Source organism: Chlorocebus sabaeus, chromosome X (assembly GCF_047675955.1).
Source record: "Chlorocebus sabaeus isolate Y175 chromosome X, mChlSab1.0.hap1, whole genome shotgun sequence".
In the NCBI taxonomy this organism is placed as follows: domain Eukaryota; kingdom Metazoa; phylum Chordata; class Mammalia; order Primates; family Cercopithecidae; genus Chlorocebus; species Chlorocebus sabaeus.
Genome location: NC_132933.1, coordinates 80,981,269 through 81,002,565, shown reverse-complemented (window position 1 = coordinate 81,002,565; position 21,297 = coordinate 80,981,269). Strand labels below are relative to the sequence as shown.

The window sequence follows — 21,297 nt, the reverse complement described above, 5'->3', positions numbered from 1 at the left end:
TTCACTGACTAACCCTAAAGAAGCAGAGATTTAGAAACTTCCTAAGAAGGAATTAAAAATCATCTTCCTGAAGTAGTTCACTGCATTACAAGGAATGCTAGAGGGAATTCTTCAAGCTGAGAGAAAACGATCTGGTTTTTGAGTTTCTTTGTTCTTTGGGTTTTGTTTTTTTGTTTGTTTCTTTGTTTGTTTTGAGACAGGGTCTCACTCTATCGCCTGGGCTAGAGTGCAGTGGTGTGATCGTGGTTCACTGCAAACTTGACTTCCCAGGCTCAAGCAAACCTCCTACATGAGCCTCCCAAAAAACTGGGATTGCAAACCTGCACTGCCACGCCCAACTAATTTTGTTTTTCTTTGTATTTTTGTGGAGACAGTGTTTCACTATGTTGCTCAGGCTGATCTGGAACTCCTCAGCTCAAGTGATCAGCCTGCCTCAGCCTCCCCAAGTGCTGGGACTACAGGCGTGAGCCATTGCACCCGGTCAAGAAAAGGATGTTAATTGGTAATATGAAAATATGAAAAAAGAAAATTCATGGGTAAAGTAAGTACATGTTCAAACCCAGAATGCTCTTATCATAATGGTGATGTGTAAATCACTTGTATCTTTAGTATGAAGGTTAAAAGACAAAACTATTTGTAAAAGTATAGCTACAAAAATGTGTTAAGGGATACGGAATATAAAAAAGATGTAAATAGTGACATCAAAATTATAAAATATAAGGGGAGTTAGGGAGCATAATTGTAGTTTTTGTGTGTAATCAAAATTAAGTTGTTATCAGCTCAGAATAGCCTGTTAAAACCATAAGATATTTTATGTAAGCCTCATGGTAATCATAAAACAGAAATCCATAGTAGATACATAAAAGATAAAAAGTGAAGAATCGCAGCATATCACTATTGAAAACCACTTGATCATGAAGGCAGACAGCAAAAGAGGAAAGGAACAAAGAATCCACAAAACAACCAGAAACAAAAAGCAAAGTGGCAACAGTAAGTCCTTACCTATCAAGAATTAACTTGAATGTTAATGGATTAAAATTCTCCAGTCAAAGACATAGCGAGGCTGAATGGGGAAAACAAGAACAAAAACAAACAAACAAACAAAAAATAAGACCAAAGCATATGATGCCTGTGAGAGACCCACTGCACCTTTAGGACACACACAGACTGAAAGTGAAGGGATGGAAAAACACATGTCATGCAAATAGGAAACAAAGGAGAGCCAGAGTCGACATATTTGTATGTGACAAAATAGACTTTAAGTCAAAAACTACAAAAAGAAACAAACAAGGTCATTATATGATGATAAAGGAGTCAATTCATCAAGAGGCTATAATAATTATAAACACAAATACATGCAACATTACAGCACCTAAATATTTAAAGCAAATAATTATACATCTGGAGAGAGAAATACACTGCAATACAACAGTAGGAGGAGACTTCACTATCCCACTGTCAACAATGGAAATTCAGAGAGAAAATTGATAAGGAAACGGTGGGTATGAACACTATAAAGCAAACGGACGTAACAGACGTATACAGAATGTTCCACCTAACAGCAGCAGAAGACACATTCTTCTCAAGTGCACACTGAACATTCTTCAGGACAAATTATATGTTAGGCCACAAAACAAGTCAACACATTTAAGGAGATTGAAATCATATCAAATATCTTTTCTGATCACAGTGTTATGAACTTAGAAATCAACAACAGGAGGAATTTCAGAAAATCCTCAAATACACATAAATGAAACAACATGTTCCCGAACAACAAATTGTTCAAAGAACAACTTAAAAGGGAAATTAAAAACTATCTTGAGACAAATGAAAATGGACTCACAGCATACCAAGACATGAGAAATGCAGGAAAAACACAGCCTTAAGGGGAAGTTTATAGCAATAATTGCTTACATCAAAAAACAAGAAAGATTTCAAGTAACAACCAAATGTTACACCTCAAAGAACTAGAAAAAGAAGAGAGTTTATGCCCAAAGATAGTAGAAGGAAGATAATAATAAACATCAGAACACAAATAAATAAAATGGGGACTTGGAAAACAATAGAAAATAGCCACAAATCTGGGATGGTTTTTTGAAAAGATCAACAAAATTGACAAATGTTTAGCTAGATTAAAGGAAAAAAAAGAAAGACTGACTAAAAGCAGAAATGAAAGCAGAGACATTACAACCAATGCCACAGAAATTAAAAGGATTATAAGAGACTATTATGAACAATTGTATGCCAACAAATAGGATAACCCAAAAGAAGTGAATAAATGTCTTTTATCCATACAACACACCAAGGCTGAATTATAAAGAAATAAAAAATCTGAACAGACAAAAAGTGGATGAGGAGATTGAATCAGTAGTGGAAAGTCACCCATCGAAGGAAAGCCCAGGAATTGATGGCTTTCTGTTGAATTCTACCAAACATTTAGAGAAGGAGTAAGATCAGTCCTTCTCAAACTCATCCAATAAACTGAAGAAGAAGGAATACTTCCAAACTCATTTTATAAGGCCAACATTACCCTAATACCAAAGCCAGATGAGGACACTACAAGAAAATTATAGGCCCATATGCCTGAGGAACATAGAAGCAAAAATCCTCAACAAAGTACTAGCAAATCAAATTTCCTAGCACATTAATTTTTTGCATGTTTTTCTGCTGCTTAATTAAAGGATTGCTCAGCATGACCCAGTGCCTATGGGACTTGCATTGAACTCAGTGCTGCCCTGTCACAGCAGAAAGCAAAACTGGTGTGAAGTCGGCTGATAACCGGCCCACAGAGGGAGCATTTAGACCAGCCCTAGCCAGAGGGGATTTACACATCACAGAGGTCGGAACTTGGGTTTTGGGAAGCCTCGCCACTGTGGGATCTGGGATTCTAAATAAACTTGAGAGGTGGTCTAGGCCACAAGGACTGCAACTCCTAGTGCTGTGCTCGGTTCAGAGTCAGAGAACATAGGGAACCCACCAGCTAGTGAGACACCAGCCAAGGTGGCTAAGGGAATGCATCCACCATGGCTCCCCTAGCCCCAGCAGCACAGCTCAGAGTTCCAGGAGAGACTCCTTCCTTCACTTGAGGAGAGGAGAGGGAAGCATAAAGAAGACTTTGTGTTGCATCTTGGATGTCAACATAGCCACAGTAGGATACAGCACTGGGCAGAGTCCTGAGGCCCCCATTTCAGGGTCTAGCTCGTGGATGACATCTCTAGACATGCCCTGGGCCAGAAGGGAATCTGCTGCCTTGAAGGGAAGGACTCAGCCCTGACAGGATCCATCACCTGCTGACTGAAGAGCCCTTGGGCCCTGAGCAACCTGTAATGATACTCAGGTAGTTTACCATGGGCCCTGAGTGAGACTCTGAGACATGCTGGCTTCAGGGGAGACCCAGCACATTCCTAGCTGCGGTGGCTATGGGCAGAGACAGTTTCTCCGGGAGAATAGCAGAGGGAAAAGTAAAGGGGACTTTGTCTTGCACCTTAGGTGCCAGCTTGACCACAGTGGGGCAGAGCAGCAAGTGAGCACTTGGGGTCTCTGAGTTCAGGTCCTGGTTCTTGCATGGGACTTTTGGACCTCCCGTGGGCCAGAGGAGAGCCCACTGCCCTGAAGGGTGAGTCCCAAGCCTAGCAGTATTCATCACAGATGACTGAGGAACACTTCAGTCTGAAGTGAACACAGGCAGTAGCCTGGCAATACTTGCTGTGGGCCTGCAGTGGAGGTGGCCACAGAGAGAGGCTTCTCTGTCTGTGGAAAGGGTAGGGAAGAGTGGGAAGGACTTTGTCTTGTGGGTTGAGTGGCAGCTTAGCTGCAATAGTGTAGAGCACAAGGTAGATTTCTAAGGTTTTTGACTCCAGTCCCTGGCTCCTGGAGGTCATCTCTGGACCCACCTGGGATCTGGGGGAACTCGCCATCCAGAAGAGGACTCAGGCCTGGCTGGCTTTGCCGCCTGCTAACTGTAGAGTCCTCCAGCCTTGAGTAAACATAGGCAATAGTCGGGTATTGGTTACAGCCAGGTAATGGGCGAGACCCAGTGCAGTGCTGGGTTCAGGTCTGACCCAGCAAGGCCCCAGTGGTGGTGGCCACAGGGGGGACTGTGTCACCCCACCTGCAGGTCCAGGTGTCTCGGCACAGAGAGAGAGCAAGAGCAAGAGAGAGCAAGATAGAATGAGAGCAAGAGCGATAGGTAGAAATGCCAGAGGCGAGGGGCAGAGACAGAGAGATAGAGAGAGAGAGAGAGAGAGAAAGAGAGAGAGAGAGAGAGAGAAAGAGAGAGAGAGAGAGATTGAGAGTTTGTTTGGGAGAAATAAGGGAAGAAAACAAGAGTCTCTATCTGATAATTCAGAGAATTCTTCTGGATCTTATCCAAGACCACCAAGGCAGTACTCTACAAGTCTGCAAGAGCCACAGTGTTACTGGGCTTGGGGTACCCCTAATGCAGATACAACTTAGATTACAACACCCAGCTCCCTTTGAATATCTGCAAAGCCTTCCGAAGAAAGATGGGTACAAACAAGCCCAGACTGCAAAGACTACAATGAATACCGAACTCTTCAATGCCCAGGCGCCGATGAACATCCATAAGCATCAAGACCATCCAGAAAAACGTGACCTCACCAAATGAGCTAAAGAAGACACCAGGGTTCAGTCCTGGAGAATAAAGATATGTGACCTTTGAGACAAGTAATTCAAAATAGCTGTTTTGAGGCAAGTGAAAGAAATTCAAAATAACACACAGAGGGAATTCAGAAATCTATCAGATAAATTTAACAATGATATTGAAGTAGTTAAAAGGAATCAAGCTGAAATTGTGAAGTTGAGGAATGCAGTTGGGAGGGTGGAGCAAGAAGTTGGAATGGAAACCTCCATTGATTGCTCCCCCTGCAGGAACACCAAATTTTAACAACGAACTACACACAGAAAAACACTGTGTAAAAAATTAATAACTATGAGAACTTTTCAAGACTTTGTACAATAAGACACAAAGAGAAACAACAAAAGTTTAAAAGTGGGCAGATGAAGTTAAAGTGTTGTTGAATTTTCATAAGTTATCTTTTCCCTTGTTTGTTTGTGTATACAATCAGTGCTAAGTTGTCATCAGTTTAAAATAATGGGTTATAAAATAGTATCTGGAAGCCTCATGGTAACCTCAAGTGGAAAAACATAAAATGAATACATAAAAGATAAAAAGCAATAAATTAAATTTTACCACCAGAGAAGATCATCTTCTGTAAAAGGAAGACAGGAGGAAAAGAAGAAGGAAAAGAAGATTACAAAACAACCAGAAAGGAAATAAATTGGAAGGAGCAAGTCCTTACTTATCGATAGTAACATTGAATGTAAATGAACTAAATTCTCCAATCAAATGACATAAAGTCGCTGAATAAATATTTTTAAAAGACCCAATGATCTGTTTCCTATAAGAAACACACATTGCCTATAAAGACAAACATAGAAAATAAAAAGAAGGAAAGAAATATTCCATGCCAATGGAAACCAAAAAAGAGAACCAGTAGCTATACTTAGGTCAGACAAGATAGATTTCAAGACAGAGAGTATAAGAAGAGATGAAGAAGGTCATTATATAGTGATAAAGTGGTCAATTGAGTAAGCGGATAAAATAATTGTAAATATATATGCACCCAACACTCGAGCACCCAGATATGTAAAACAAATATTACTAGAGCTAAAGAGAGTGATAGATTCCAATACAATAATAGCTGGAGACTTCAACTTCCCACTTTCAGCATTAAAGAGAACTTCCAGACAGGAAATCAACAAAGAAATATCAGTCTTAATCTGCACTATAGGGCAAATGGATGTAATAGATATTTACAAGACTTTTCATTCAACGGCTGCAGAATACACGTTCTTTTCCTCGGTACATGGATCATTCTTAAGGATACACCACGTGAGGTCACAAATCTTAAAACATTCCAAAAATTGCAATAACATCAGACATCTTCTCTGACCACAATGGAATAAAACTAGAGATCAATAACTACAGACATTTTGGAAACTATGCAAATACATGGAAATTAAACAGAATGCTCCTGAATGGCCAGTGGGTCAGGGGAGAAATTAAGGAGGAAATTTAAAAATTTCTTGAAACGAATGATGATGGAAACACAACATATCCAAACCTATGGGATATAGCAAAAGCAGTACTAAGAGAGAAGTCTATATCTAAAAGCACTTACATCAGAAAAGAACAAAAACTTCAAGAAGAACTAGTACTAATCCTACTCAAAGTTTTCTGAAAAACAGATGGGGCGGGAATATTTCCAAACTCATTCCACAAGGCCAGTAATACCCTGATACCAAAAGTCAGACAAACACACATTAAACAAGAAAAGAAAGAAAGAAAGCTACAGGCCAATTTCTCTCATGAATATTGATGCAAAAATCTTCAGCAAGTACTAGCAAATCAAATTCAAGAATACATTGATAATTTGACTTCTTTCTTTCTAATTTGGATGACTTTTATTTCTTTCTCTTGTCTGATTGTTCCAGGTAGGATTTCTAGTACCATGGTGAGCAAAAGTGGTGAACGTGGGCACCTTGTTGTGTTCCAAATCGTACAGGAAAGGCGTTCAGTCATCATCATGACCAAGTGGGATTTATCCCAGGGATCCAAGGACAGTTCAACATATGCAAATCAATGTGATACACCATATCAACAGAATGAAGGATAACAACCATATGATCATTTCAATTAATGCTGAAAAAAACCACTAGATAAAATTCAAAATTCCTTCATGGTGAAAGCCCTCACAAAACTGGGTGTAAAAGGAACATACAGACCCACAGCTAGTATCATACTGAATGGGGAAGAACTGAAAGCTGGGGAAAGGGAGAAGCTTGGAGTAGTTCAGTCCAAGTCTGAAAGTCTCAAAACCAGGGAAGCCGACAGTGCATTCAAATATCTTTTTTGGAGGGGCCCATTAATCATTTTTACCTCTCCCTCACCTCTCACTTACCTTTCCAGCCTCGGATAATTATCCTTCCACTTGTTTGCAGATGACACGATCTTGTATTTGCAAAACCTTAAGACTCCACCAATAAACTCTTCGAACTGATGAACAAATTCAGCACGTTGCAGGATAGAAAATCAACACACATAAATCTAGCATTTCTATATGCCAGCAGTGAACACTCCGAAAAAAAAATCAAGAATCTCCTTCACAACAGCTACAAATGAAATAAAATACCGAAAAAATTCATTATTTATTCCAGTCTTCTCTGTCTGGCTTGTCTGGAATTTTATGTTTGCTTAGAGATTCTTTGTAATTTACCTGTTGGATGTCTTATTTTTTTCTGCCAGGCCACTGACTCCTTTACAGCATTAGATGGTTCCTTAAGCCCAAGTCTGCCTCATCTCAAGCAAATGATCGGAGTGCTGCCCATCCAGAAAGGGGAAGGTCCCAGAAGTGATATCTTGGCAGTTTGGAAGATCTGGCTAAGGGTCCATGCCTAGGGGCCCGTGGAACATCCCACTAACAGTGTGGTGCTGCTGAACAGCCACTCTGATTTAGCATCTCCTCTGGCTGAGTTACAGAGCAGAGGTTCCAGGGCTGAGGATGATAGTTCTGCCTCCCTGTTTTGTCTCTGGCTGTCTTCAGGGACATTTCTCCCCTCAGGCACTCACGATGCTCCCCGTGGGTTGAGTCAGGAACAGTTCTCCTGCCAGGGAACCCAAGATGGTGTGGAAGCTGACCGTCACCTCAGTATCACTTCTTCCAGTGAAGAAACCATGGCTCAAGGGAAATTTTCTGCACAAGTGGTGCCAAGCAGATTCAGGGGGAGGGTGTTGCAGATATGGAAATCCAATTCTCTTATTGTTTGCTTGGAGTTTTTTCACTTATCTGTGGCCCTGGCAACTGACTCTTCATCATAGCTGAGTTCAGGGACATTGCAGGTGATAATCTTGGCATTATATATATATATGTATTTTTTTTTCTGTGAGGTGGAGTGAAGCGAGCTTGCACCTATGCCACCATTTCAAAGCCAGCAACCAAAACTTTTTACATTGTGGTTTTTTAAGATACTGTATTTTTAAAGTGCCATTATTTAAATTTCATTTAAATTAGGCAGATTGCATTATTCATTCCCACAAGCACAGAAACATAGTAACACTAGGAGATAGTTGAACACAGTTTACAGTTGACTGGCTACATTATATAAATGTGGTAAGCAATTTTTGTAGAGATAGTAGGTGTGTGATAATGTAATATTCTTTTCCAAGTTTGGACTACAGTCGAATAAGCTTTTTTTTTTTTTTTTTTTTTGAGATGGAGTCTCACTCTATCGCCCAGGCTGGAGCACAGTGGCCAGATCTCAGCTCACTGCAAGCTCCGCCTCCCAGGTTTACACCATTCTCCTGCCTCAGCCCCCCCGAGTAGCTGGGACTACAGGCGCCTGCCACCTCACCTGGCTAGTTTTTTGTATTTTTTTTTAGTAGAGACAGGGTTTCACCGTGTTAGCCAGGATGGTCTCGATCTCCTGACCTCATGATCCTCCCGCCTCGGCCTCCCAAAGTGCTGGGATTACAGGCTTGAGCCACCGCGCCCGGCCGATTTAAAAACATTTTTACTGAATAACATGATGGTTTTTTGTATAATGTATTTGGTTTTGTAAATACATATTTCCTGATGTGAGTTTTGTGAGAAACGCTATATCTTTTGTAAATCATATCCTCACAAAATTGGCATGAGCCAAATAGTAGTGTGTGGGTGATTTGCATTGTACAATAACTGTGAGACTTTTAGAATTATAAAAATATTTATTAACTTTTAGTGTGTTGTTTAAACAAGCTATTGGAACATACTGAAGATATGAGTAGGATTTTTCTGAGTATTTCAGATGTGTACTCGGGCTAGCTTTCTTGTCTTTTTCAAAACAAAATAGTGTCTTTTCTCTTAAAATCAGTAAATCTGTTTTCTTGTTACAAAGAAGTTTACAGTTTTGACTATTGTTAAGTGTACAGTTTAGTAGTGTTAACTACATCCCCATTGCTGTACAACCATCACCACTGTCTATCTCTACAAGTTGTTTCATCTTCCCAAATGGAAACTATGTACCCATGAAATAACGCCCCCCTCATTTCCTCTTCCCCCACTCAGATGCTGGCACACAGCATTCTACTTTCTGTCGATATGAATTTGATTACTCTAGGTACCTCATATAAATGGAATCATACAGTACTTTTATATTTTTTGCCTTTTGATCTATCCTATTCTCTGCAACCTTGTTGAATTTGTGCATTAATTTGTTCATTAACTTTAGTAATGGTTTTGTAGATTCTTTCGGATTTTCTATGTACAGAATTGTGTCGTTTGTGAATAGAGATAATTTTACATCTCTCTTTCTAGTTTGAGATGCTCTTTGATTTTTTTTTTCTTACCTAATTTCTCTAGGTAGAACTTTTTTCATTGTGGTAAAAAATAACATAAAACATATCATCTTAATCATTTTTAAGTGTACAGTACAGTAGTATTCCCTATATGAATCTTATTGTGCAACTGATCTCTAGAACTTTTTCATCCTCCGAAACTGAAACTCTACACCCAGTGAACAACTACACCCCTTTCCCCTGCTCTCCACAGCCTTTGGCAATCACCCTTTTACTTTTTGTTTCTAAGAGTTTGACTTTTTAAAGTACCTCATATAAGTATAATCATGCAATGTTTTTCTTTTTGTGACTGGCTTATTTCACTTACCATAATGTCCTGAAGTTTCATTCGTGTTGTATCATATGACAGGATTTTCCTTTTTAAAAGGCCAAATAATATTGCACTGGATGTATATGCTGCATTGTAAAAATCCATGCATCCATTCATGGAGAGTCAGGTTGTTTCTACCTCCAGGCTATTGTGAATAATACTGCCGTGAATGTGGGTGTGCAAATACATATTCAAGATCCTTTTTCAGGTCTTCTGGATATATACTCAGAAGTGGGATTGATGGGTCATATTTAAGTATTTCTATTTTTATATCTTGGAGAAAGTTTCATACTGTTTCTAATAGTGGGCACACCATTTCACATCCCCACTAGTGTACAAGGGTTCTAGTTTCTGGTTTGTTGTTGTTGTTGTTGTTGTTTTTTAATAGTGGTCACCCGAACAAGTGTGATGCGATATTGTGATTCTCATTTGTATTTCCCTGATGATCAGTATCTTAATCAGTTCAGGCTGCTATAACAAAGTACCATAGACCGGGTGGCTTAAAGAACAAATGTTTGTTTCCCACAGTTCTGCAGACTGGGAAGTTCAAGGTAAAGGTGCTGGCAGATTCGATGTCTGGTTACGGCCCTCTTCGTGATGCATGAGTAGCACCGGTCACACAGAGGAACTGCAAGCCTCTGTTCCACAGCAAGATCCAGCACCTGATACGAACATGGGCAGAGAGGCTCACAGTCAAGAAGCAGGGGCTTTAGGGTTGTTTCTGCTAGTGCTGTGAAAAGCACTATTCTCATTTTCCTAGGCACTCACCACATTGAATCTGTAACGGCTCTGGGTAGTACCTACCTGTTAACTGTCTTCCCGTCCATGAACACGGGATATGTCTGCATTTATTGGTCTTCTGCGTGTTTCATCAGTGTTTGATTGGTTTCAGTGTGCACACTTTTCACCTCCGTGGATAAACGTATTCCAAAGGGTTTTGTTCTTGCCCTGATATTCTAAATATGTTGGTTTCCTGGTGTCTTTTTCGTATACCTTATTGTTTCAGCATAGAAATGCGAGTGATTTTCACGTTGCTTTTGCACTCTGTAACTTTGCTTTGTTTATTGGTTTTGACTGTTTTTGGGTGCAGTGTACCTTAGTGTTTTCTCCATGTATGATCATGTCATCTGCAGGCAGAGATAATTGAGCTTCTTAGTTTCTAATTTGCTTCCTATTTTTCTTAGAATAGGTGATCAAATCGCAAGTGGCTGTGCCCACGAGGGTTGATTGGCACGTGGGTGTGGTGGTTTGGCACGTTGGAGTTTTTTATTTCTAAGAGTTTGTCCCACTCCATGCCCTCCTAGGTTTTAGAACTGAAAAACATCTGTTGTTTAAGGTAGATCCCAGCCCTGCTTTTGCGCACTGGAGCCTTCAGGGATCCTTCACCACTGCCTTCACTCTGTGAATCAGGCCTTTCTCCCTCAAGGGAGAGCACCCCTGATTAATTTGATTCCCAAGTTGGGGCATACAGGGGTGCCAGCCCGCACGCGCTCGTACACATGCACACACACACACACGGGACTCACAGCCACATGCCGATTTAATCATGTAGTGTAAAAAAAGGAATAAGAGGAGTCTAAATTGGAAAGTAAGAAGCTCAATTATCTCTGCTTGCAGATGACATGATTTCACATAGAGAACACCCTAATGTACACTGCACCAAAAAACGATCAAAACCAATAGACAAAGTCAGCAAACTTGCAGAATGGAAAAGCAACATGCGAAAATCACTGACTTTTCTATGCTCGAACAACAAAGTATCCGGAAAAGATACCCGGGAAACCAACATATTTAGAATACCAGGACAAGAACAAAACACTTTGTTTGGAACACACTTATCCAGGGAGGTGTAAGGTGTGCGTACTGAAACTGATCAAACACTAATGAAAGATACAGAAGACAAATAAATGGAGACACATCCCACGTTCATGGATGGAAGCATGGTCAACATGTCCGTGCTACCCCAAGCCATTACAGGTTCAGCACAGTGAGCTCCTAGGAAAACGACAATGGTGATTTTTGCAGCACTAGCAGAAACAACCCTAAACCCCTTGCTTCTTGTCTGTGGGCCTCCCTGACCGTGTTCCCATCGGGGCTGGCTCTTGGTGTGGAATGGAGGCTTGCAGCTCCTCTGTGCTCTGGGTGCTTTGCGTGCATCACGACATTTACTCTCCCAAGCTGATGAGCTGGGGGCAGCTTTCCCCTCCACCTCCACCTTACAAATGGGACACTGGGGCTCAGAGACATGGCTCTCACTGCCCAGCCAGAGGTGGCAGGACAGGAAGAAAGAGGTGGATGGAGAGCTCCAGTGGGCACTGGCCCGAAGACAGGACCCAAGCACACCCACTCAGTCAAACGACAGGCCTCCGGGCAATCCAAGAGTCTGTCTCATGATTGGGTAAATCCCAGAGGCCTCCCCCAACAAGGGGCATGCTGGCTGGTGGTGGGTGGACCGATGAGAAGGCGTGGGACGGTGAGAAGGCAAGGCGTAGGCCTCGAGGGTGCCCAGAAGCCACGCGTGGTCAGGGACATTGTGAGCAGACTTTGGTGAGGGCGGCAGTGGCCCAAAGGCCTCGCTGTTCCTGTCTCATGGCCCGCTTGGCTGGGTTTGGCTGGGCTTGGCTCTCCCCTCCCTCGGCTACCAGGACGACCGTCTCCCCACAGCCCAGGCTGTCTGGAATGCCGCCAGGAGCTCCCCTGATGAGGTGTCCGTTTGCGAGGCTTGTTTCCGCCCAGAGGGTGGCAAGCAGGCCGGCCGCCACACCGCCAGCCTCAGAGCCCCACGTGGCCAAGGCCACTGCCGATGCCTCCATTTGGGGAAGAAGCGCAGCTGTGAGGGCAAGGGCGGGTTTACAAATCCCGAGGGCTTCAGCTTCGAGCCTGAGAGGGAAATGATAGAGCAGGGAAGAGTGGTGCTCTGGGGCCAGGAAGGCCGATCTGGCACTCCGGTCCATGACAAAGGGGACAGTGTGGACTACTCGTCCTACCTGGCTGACGAACCTCTATCCTGCTCTGTCCTGCTGCCGCCTAGCGTCCAGGAACACCTGTGCCCAGAAGGCTCCGCTGCCTAAGGGTCCGCTGACATCCGCGTGGACCTGGAGGTCCGTTCCAGTGGGAGAGGCGCGCTGAGCCCCAGCCCGGGAGAATGGCAGCAGGACTCCGTCGGCCCTCTCCACCTCAGTAGCCCTGGGTCAGGACCAGCCTGGGAGAACCGGGAAAGGGGCTGGAAGAGCAGATTGAGCGTCCAAGCGGATCCCCGCGATCTGCGTGGAAGGCCCCACCAGGCTGTCTACCCACGACTCTGATTCCGCAGATGAGAGCAGCGGCTTACCTGTGATTACGGTGATCATTCGCACCAAGGAAGGAAGCCAGGCCAAGCCTAGAAGCCCCGAGAAGCCAGCAGACACTTGGCAGACGCCCAAGTATGCACCACAAGGAGAGTTACTTTCACATTCAAGGCCCTCTCCTGACCTCTGCTCCCTGCAGTCTCACCCCAGCCATGGAGAGGCCAGCCGTGGGAGAGCTGGACACGTCTTCCTTGAAGAAAATGCAGAGTATGGTATGGGGAAAGGTGGGGATCAGGCCCTACTGCTCAGGAGCTGCAGTTACAGGGCCCCTACCCCGGGGCCCTCTGGGAAGGAAGGTGACCCAGGAGAAGAAATCCCTAGGGGGTGCAACAAAACTGGCCCTGCTGGGAGCCTTTCCTGCCTGGGGGCAGAGACTCTCAGCAGTTCCACCTGATCCGGCCAGCTTCCCGCCAGTGTCTGGTGTGGGGCTCCTGGGGAACTCCGCAAGACCCAAGGAGCCCAAGCACAGCAGCCCTGGGAAGAAACCTCCAGGAAGGAAAACCAGGGAGTCCCAGGCTGCTACCAGAGAAGATAATGACCCAAATAGAGATGAGGTCCCAAGGGCCCAAGTAAGTAGGTTCTCTTCACGCTCTCCTCCTTTTCCTCCTTGCTCTCCTCCTCCTCTTTCTCCTCTGTCTTCCCCCACTCACCTCTCTTCCAGCACACACCTCTTTGCCCATGCCCTTTCTATCCCTTGCTCGATGGTTGTCATCAGGAGCCCAGGGACACTAGGATGCCAGATTGGGGTCCTCCTCTTAGGGGCACACATTAAAAGGAGCACTTTGTGTGTGCCAGGCCTGACTCTGGACACTCTGCAGTTGTCCTGCCCCCTCCCCCATAGAGGAGCTGGGATGGAAGGCAGGGCTGGCAGCTGGTTTGGTTTGGGGGACTCCTTAATGTGTGGGGTGCAAAACTTGGGCGTGTAGACTCATCAGCTTCCCAATTCCTCCTTCCCTAGCTGTTAAGCAAGCCCTCCTGTCTTGGGGCTGACTGAGGGAGAAAGTGCTAATGAGATTAGTCTGGAGTGTCCACCTTAACACAGCCCCTCCCCATGTGTACTCACCATCCACCCCTACTGCCAGCCCGACTCAGAAATTTCTGTTTTAGCTTCCCACACACAAGCCAGAGCTGATTTCCCTGTCTGTGTGTCATGGAGAATACAGCAGTGCTGACCCCAATATCAGAGCTCCCCAAGTTCAGGAACCTCACAGCACTTGGCCTTGAACCTGAGACACCTTGTGCCCAGACATCCTGCACCCTCCAGTGATCTTGAGGGTTTGATAGGGGTGGGGGGCGAAACCTCTGGCTCTGTCACCTCTGGGGCCTCAACCTTGTTCCCAGGCTTCCCTGCCCACCCGGGCAGCTGTCCCACAGGAAACAGGATGTCAACGGGGCTAGTCTGAAGCCACATTGTCCTCTCTGAGTGGGGTTTGTGTGGTGGCGGGGTGATTTGGAGCAGTGCCCCAAACTCCAACTCTGGAAGGAGACTTTCAGCGGTACAGAGCCCTTTTCTGTTAAGTCCTGCCCAGCCACACTGCCCCTCCCAGGGCCTGCCGGTGGCTGCCCCGCTGCTGGCGTCCAACACGGAGCCACAGTGATAGGGGCCACAGGTGAAGATGGGCTCACACTGGGTAACAGGGAAAACAGTCCCAGAGGGAGAGTTGGAGTTGCTGGGCAGAGCAGGGGCAACGTGTTGCCAGCAGAGGGTGATGCTGCCTCACCTTAGTCTCCTTCCAGAGCCCGGATCTCTCTCCTCTTTCCTCCTGGGGTTCATTGTCCTGGTTCTGCCCTGTCACTGTCCTTTCTGTTGAGCATCCTTGCTTTCCCCCGTGACTTGACGCCAGCAGTTTATTTCCGTGCTGTTGAGGAACACGATGGAGCTCATTCCCCCGCCCCCCCGCCCCACTGCTGCTCAAGGGCCCAGGCCCTTTCCACCTCATTGGGAGACTTGGAAGCTGGATTATGTGTTCTCTTTCAGGTGACTAGCAGCCACCTGTCCATCCCCCAAGACTGGAAAGGCAGCAGCAGCCCCCAGGAGCCCAGGGCTGTCCTTGAATAATGCTTTGTGTGGCTCCTAGAAATCCAGGTCCACACTAGATGGTGGGATTCATGTCCAGGTTAAACTGATTTTGGTGTACCCCCGACCTCTCCACCTTCCATACCCCATGGAAAGTGGGTGCCTCCTTTCCATCGAGGGTTCTGTGCCAGCCCACCTCACCACCATGCTGCAGGCTATGGGGGCTATAAGGGCTGAGGGAGAGAGGGAGGCCAGGGAGAGAGGAGGCCAGAGTTGACTAACCATTTATCTTCCTCCGGTGTCTGCTGGTCTAGTGCATCTGGCTGCAGAGGGAAATTGATGAACTTACACAGCAGCTAGGTATGACGGAGCCCTGGCTGGGGCAGGGATGGACAGCGGTGTCTTTCTGCAGGTGTGGGGGGCGGGGGTGGGCTGCAGGTACAGGTGGCGTCACTGGGACTGATTTCCTCTGGGGAAGAGAACCAAGCAGGCCTGACCCTGGAGCCTTCTGTGTCTTTCCAGCTAGGGGTGTGCACAGACAGCAACGTGTCATCTGAACTCTGTGTATGCTTTGTCCATGAGTCCCAGAACTCTCCTTCTCTTAGGACGGTTAGAGATACTGCATGTGTTTTCCTTTAACTCCCACCTGGTACGGCTTGTACGGTTTTTGCTTGCTGGCTGGCTTATCTGTCTTTGAAACACGTTCTGAATGAATGGTTCTGGGATGGCCCAACACCTGAGAACCACTTTCCCCCTTAGAAGGCATTTCCACGTTTAACTCAGGTGACAGGTGGGTGAGTCAGTCCCAGGGCTGGTGAGGTTCTGGGTTGCAGAGCTACGCAGTTCCCCACAGGGGGGAGGTGGGTTTCTGTTTCCCTGGGTCTGGAGTGCCCAGTTCTGCCTCTCTTGTTTCAGTGGCCATGCAGTTCTTCACTGACAAGCTCCAGGACCTTTGAAGTGAGTGTTGCACACACCATCCCCCTTCCCACAGTCCCGGTAGCTTAGGAGGGCTGTGGGCTGGCCCTGGCTGGGGGCCCGTCCCTGAGCCTGCTCTGTTTCACAGGTTGGAGCCAGCATTTTCCTACAAGACGAGCAGCTGCTACCTTTGGAGCCCTGGAGCTGCAGCCAAGCGGGTTCCCTCCGTATCCTCTTCAGCCAGGGCTTCCTCTCTTCTGCTGCATTTGTCCCCTTCCCAATGCAGTTCACAACAGTTTCAGATAAAGTCGTTCTCATACTCTATGGTTTGTTGTCTGCCCTCTCTGTGATTGTTGGGAGTGTTGAGGGGTGCGGGGTGCTACTCAGTTTCCTGGTGCTTGAAGAACAGTTCCCCTGGTGCTCTGTGGTGGGCCCTCTCCCTGCGGGGCGCCTGGGCCGACCTCTGAGCAGCAGCCCTGCACTCGGGCTCACCATAGTGCCCTGGGTCTAGGTGCTGTTGGGGCTCTGCCTGGCCACAGAAGTATTTCCTGCCTTTCCCCTATACACCTTGCTCATGGTCCCTCCTCTTCTCCTCCTACTTTGGGGTCTCACAGGTCCCCTTCTTCAGCGCTATTCTCCCTCCACTTCAGCAGGAACTGATGCCCTCCTTCCAGAATCCCGGTTTCTGTCTGTTTTCCTCCTGCGGTTCACTGTCCTTTCCTTCATGACCATCCTTGCTCTCCCCCATGGCTTGATGCTGGAGGTTATTTCATGCAGGAAATAACCTGCATGGTTGTTTCCATGCTGTTGAGGAACATGACGGAGCACATCCTCCCCTTCACGGGCCCAGTCCTCTTTCTGGAGCCATTATGTCCCTCAGGTGCCATCACACACACAGTCAGGTCATCTGGACCAGAAACCCTCTTGGCATACTCAGCTCCTCTCTTAGGCCTCACTTTTGAACCTCAGTTGCCAAATCCTGTCAGGACTCCTCCTTAGTTTCAGTAGCCAGGTGGAGGCAGAAGCCACATCCCGGTGGGTGGCCAAGCAAAAGGGAAGGTACAGGGAGCACAGAAGAAAAGGGAGGGGTGGACTCTTCGTTGGAGGTGGGGATGCTGATTCTGTTCTTATGCCTGTGGGCCAACTTGGTGGAAACTGCCCACCAGCAGCTACACAGAAAACGACTTCCACCTCCTTAGTGTGCTATAGGTGGCCAACAGCCCCTTCTGCAGCCAGTCGACTCCATACCCTTGATTTGAAAATGGCCAGCTGCTTCTAGGGCAAATGTGGATGCTAGGCCTGGCTGTTCTTTGAGGGTTTCCGTCAAATACCGTTCAATCGCCCCCAAGGCCGCAGGGTTTTGTGGACATGATATTTCCATGTTCCTGCTCAGTCTTCTAGATCGCCTCTTGAGGTCACACGAGATTTCCTTGAGCTCCCTGTTCTGCCTTCACCCTCCTTGACAACTGGGATCACCCGCTTCCTTCAGTTGGAATCCTGGGCTGGGCGGGCCCCAGACTCGGGCACAGATTCTGGTTCCAATGAGGAGGTGTGTGTAGGTTCTGCCAGCTCCCATCGTCAAGAGACTGGGCATTGAACAAACGAAGACAATAGAAATGCAGACACCATTCAAGGTTATTGTGTGTATGTGTGTGCGTGCCCCTGCATGCACCTGTTTGGGAATCAAATTAATCGGGGATGCTCTTCCTTGAGGGAGAAAGGGCTGATTGACAGAGTGGAGGCAGTGGTGAAGGATACCTGAAGGATGGAATGCACAAAAGTAGGGCTGGGATCCACTTTTTACAAGAGGTGTTGTTCAATTCTAACACCTAGGAGGGCGTGGAGTGGGACGAATGGGACGTCCCCAAACACAGGGACGAGTGTTGGGGCTCTCAGAATGCTGGAGGTGCCACAGTAGGCTCCTGATCTTCCACGGGATGGATGGGATGTCTCAGCACTCCTGTGTGTGGGAGCAGTGATAACACCTCAGTCGCTGGTTGGTACCTCATGTAGGAAGTGGAGAGCTCCCATGGGAGGGTGCCCTGATGCCAGCTAACAGAGACACGGGCAGGACGGACACAATGAGGGTGGAAAGCAAGAAAGAGGGACTCCCCTGGGACAGTTGGTCGGGCTCGGTAGCGCCTTCCCCCATACTCTCTCTGTGTATCCCTGCCAGGCCCGTGGTGTGAGCTCAGTGAGGGGCACCATCACGCATGTGGTGGACCAATCACAGGCCTCAGACCTGGAAACTAACGTTGGTGGGGACCTACCCCATCCGAATCCAACCCCTCTCCTAAGAGGGTTGGCTTGATTCCTTGGGCCAAGGCTTTGGCCCTGATGGTTGTTTCTTGTGGAGATAACACAGCGGGCTGGTGTCTGGGGAGGACCTGTGTCAGGAACTCTCCAGCTTGGGTTTTTGCCACCAGAGACATCTATGCAGGTTCTGAAAGGGTGAGAATTCCAGCTCCAGGCACTACCCCAGGTAGGGGGGCATGGGCCGTGGTCGACAGGGTGTGGAAGGGGAGAAGCCCGTGGATGGAGTCGTGGAAGGCGTGAACCCATTCCTCGGTGGTTGAATTTGCCAGCCCCGCCTCTCAGCACACCACATTTCCATATTCAGACCACCTCCCGCACAATAATGGAGCTGTAACATGTACAGTCCAGGCCATAGTTAGGGCGGAGCCTTCCGGTTCTGGGGGAAATAAGTGCAGAGTCTGAAGCTCCTCAGATTAGAGGAATCCATCTGGCCCCAGTGGAGAGGAGGAGGTCGAGCCCCTCCCTCATTCAGTGCATTCAGCACCCAGCTTTTGTTTTCCTTCAAGCCTCCTCTCCCACCAAGAAGAATGTGGGACCCAGCCTGGAAAGCCTTAGGCCCCCTGCTGCCTTGTCCTGCCACTTAGCTCAGAAGGGCACCGGAGGTTTGCCGAGCTGTGTGCTCACCCTTGATGCAGCCACAGTGGCAGAGCCCTGAGCAGAATCCCACCTACATCCGCTGCCAGGGCTGCCACAGGTACATTTCCATATAAGACCTCTTATTCTGTGGGCAGAAAAGAGCGTCTCTTCTTCAGAATCCTGCTAAGGCCAAAGGTGTGTGAGTCTCCTCATAATCCTGCCAGCCAGAGTCTGGAAGGGTGGCTGTCCAGGCTATGGCAGAGGCTCAGGGTCTTGCACTGTACTCGGAGATGTGAGATGGAAATCGTAGGATCATAGTGGTCATGATGAGTTACAGCCATGAACTTTAGTCCCCCTGGAACACACTCCTGGGTGAACTTGGACAACCATATGCCCATCTGTCCTCAGTCTCCATGCCAAGAACTTCTCCTTTCCCCCACACATTTTCTCATCATCCATTTCCTCAAAGGAGGAAGTCAACACTGGTGTTTAACAGGTACGGCCGCCTAGGCTGTGGCCGCCAGGGTGGCTGTGGAAACACTGTCTGTGGGATTCCAGGGTGCCCCATTCACATGATCCAGCCTGAATGGCGCCCATGTGGTTGTGCAATGTTGAAGTCCAGGTCACTACCACACAGAGCAAGGAACAGAAAGTTGGTAGGGTGTTGGAAGCATCCTATTTGCCCCACCCCGATCACTACTTCTCCCTTTGCACACCCCTCCAGAGGTAATCACTCTGCTGACTTTTCAAATAATCACTCACTTTCTTTTAAAGGATTAATAATTCCCAGTTAATAACCCTCATCAAGATATAAAAGTTAGAGGCAGTTAAATGTAAAATTATATTTTTGAAACATAATACACACATGTGCGTGCAAAAACACACACTCGCACACACACGCACACAGAGAGAGAACTCAGAAGGCAGTCATTTGATAAACAGTTATAAGGTGATCAAGCCAGGTAACTACTACCCAGGTCATGAAACTGTACATTGCACCTTTAGAGAATTGTGGTCTGAGTGTCTTTCTCTTAAAGAAACCAAATGCACATGATACGTACTGTGTGATTCCATTTATATGGCATTCTGGAAAAGGCAAAATTCTAGGAGCAGAAAACAGATTGGTGGTTGCCAGGGTCTGAGGGTTAAGACCAGGAGTTCACTACCAGAGGGCGTGACGGAACCTGGGGGGATGCCGATGCTCTATGTCTATATATAATATGCTGGTGTTTCCACAGCCGTATGCATTTACAAAATCCCATAGACCTCTGAGTAAGTTATAGCCCAATAGTCCTGACTTTTTAGGAAAAAAAATGTCAACAATATATCTCGAATGGATATTGACATTTAGTCAGTAGCCTTTGTGACTACGAAAGGCATGTTTCTCTCCCCAAATCTGTTAATGTGGAAAATTATACCACAGTGTTTTCTGAAGGGAAATTAAATTCGTATTTCTGGGATGAAGCCAATATTAGTCATGCCATGTTAGGTATTTTCCTTTTTATATCCTGTAGGCTTCCGTGTGCTAAGATTCTGTTTCTGATTTTTGTTTCTATGTCATGAGCCTGTGATTGATCTGCAATATTTCTCCAAGTGTCCTCGCAGGATTTGGTATCGAGGTTATGCCAAGCTCATACAGTGAGTGGGGGGTTGTTCTTTTCTTTCAATTTTTTTGCACAAGTTTGTGTCAAATGGAAGATTTGATGTTTCCTAAGATGTTTGCCAGAATGTGGTGGGGAATTCAGGAGTTTATTCCTGGAAAGCCTTTGACTACTGGTATCTTTCTGTAATGATTCTGGAACGGTACATGTTGCCTGTGCCTTCTTGTGTCAGTTTTGGAGGGTTTTGTTTCCTAGCGATTGGTGACCTTTGTCTTTGTTTTCAAACTGACTGGAATAAAATGGTCCATAATATACCCCTTCATCCTAGATTGCATTTATTTAAATTTTGGAGCCATGGAAGAGTTGCAGGGAAAGCGCAAGGAGCACTCATACGTGGATTATTCTACTGGATCCTCCAGTTGTTACCATTTTCTCACATTTGCTTCATCCCTCCCTCCAACCTGTCCCCTGTCTTTCTCTCTCTCTATGTGTGTGTGATTATGTTTTTCATAGTTTTGTAGAATCATTTGAGATTCATTTGAGTCATTAAGATCCATCATCCCTAAATATTGCAGCATGTATCACCTATGAGAAAGCATGGTCTCCCACAAAACCTTGATGCCATTATCACACTCAGGAAATGTAACATTGAGACCACACAATTTTCTACTGTATGATCACATGAGACATTTTCAATTGTCCCCACAGTCCCATAGTATCCCTCATAACTGCTTTCTAACAAAATTCTCTTACCAACAAAACATCATGCTTTGCATTTAGTTGTTGAGTCTCTTTTGAGA

The 21,297-nt window shown here is 46.2% G+C and overlaps 1 pseudogene; it reads left to right on the top strand.

Moving 5' to 3' along the window:
* Positions 1–15,127, top strand: part of LOC119620955 (uncharacterized protein CXorf49-like) — a 37,220-nt pseudogene extending 22,093 nt beyond the window's left edge.
* Positions 15,128–21,297: the final 6,170 nt, after the last annotated feature.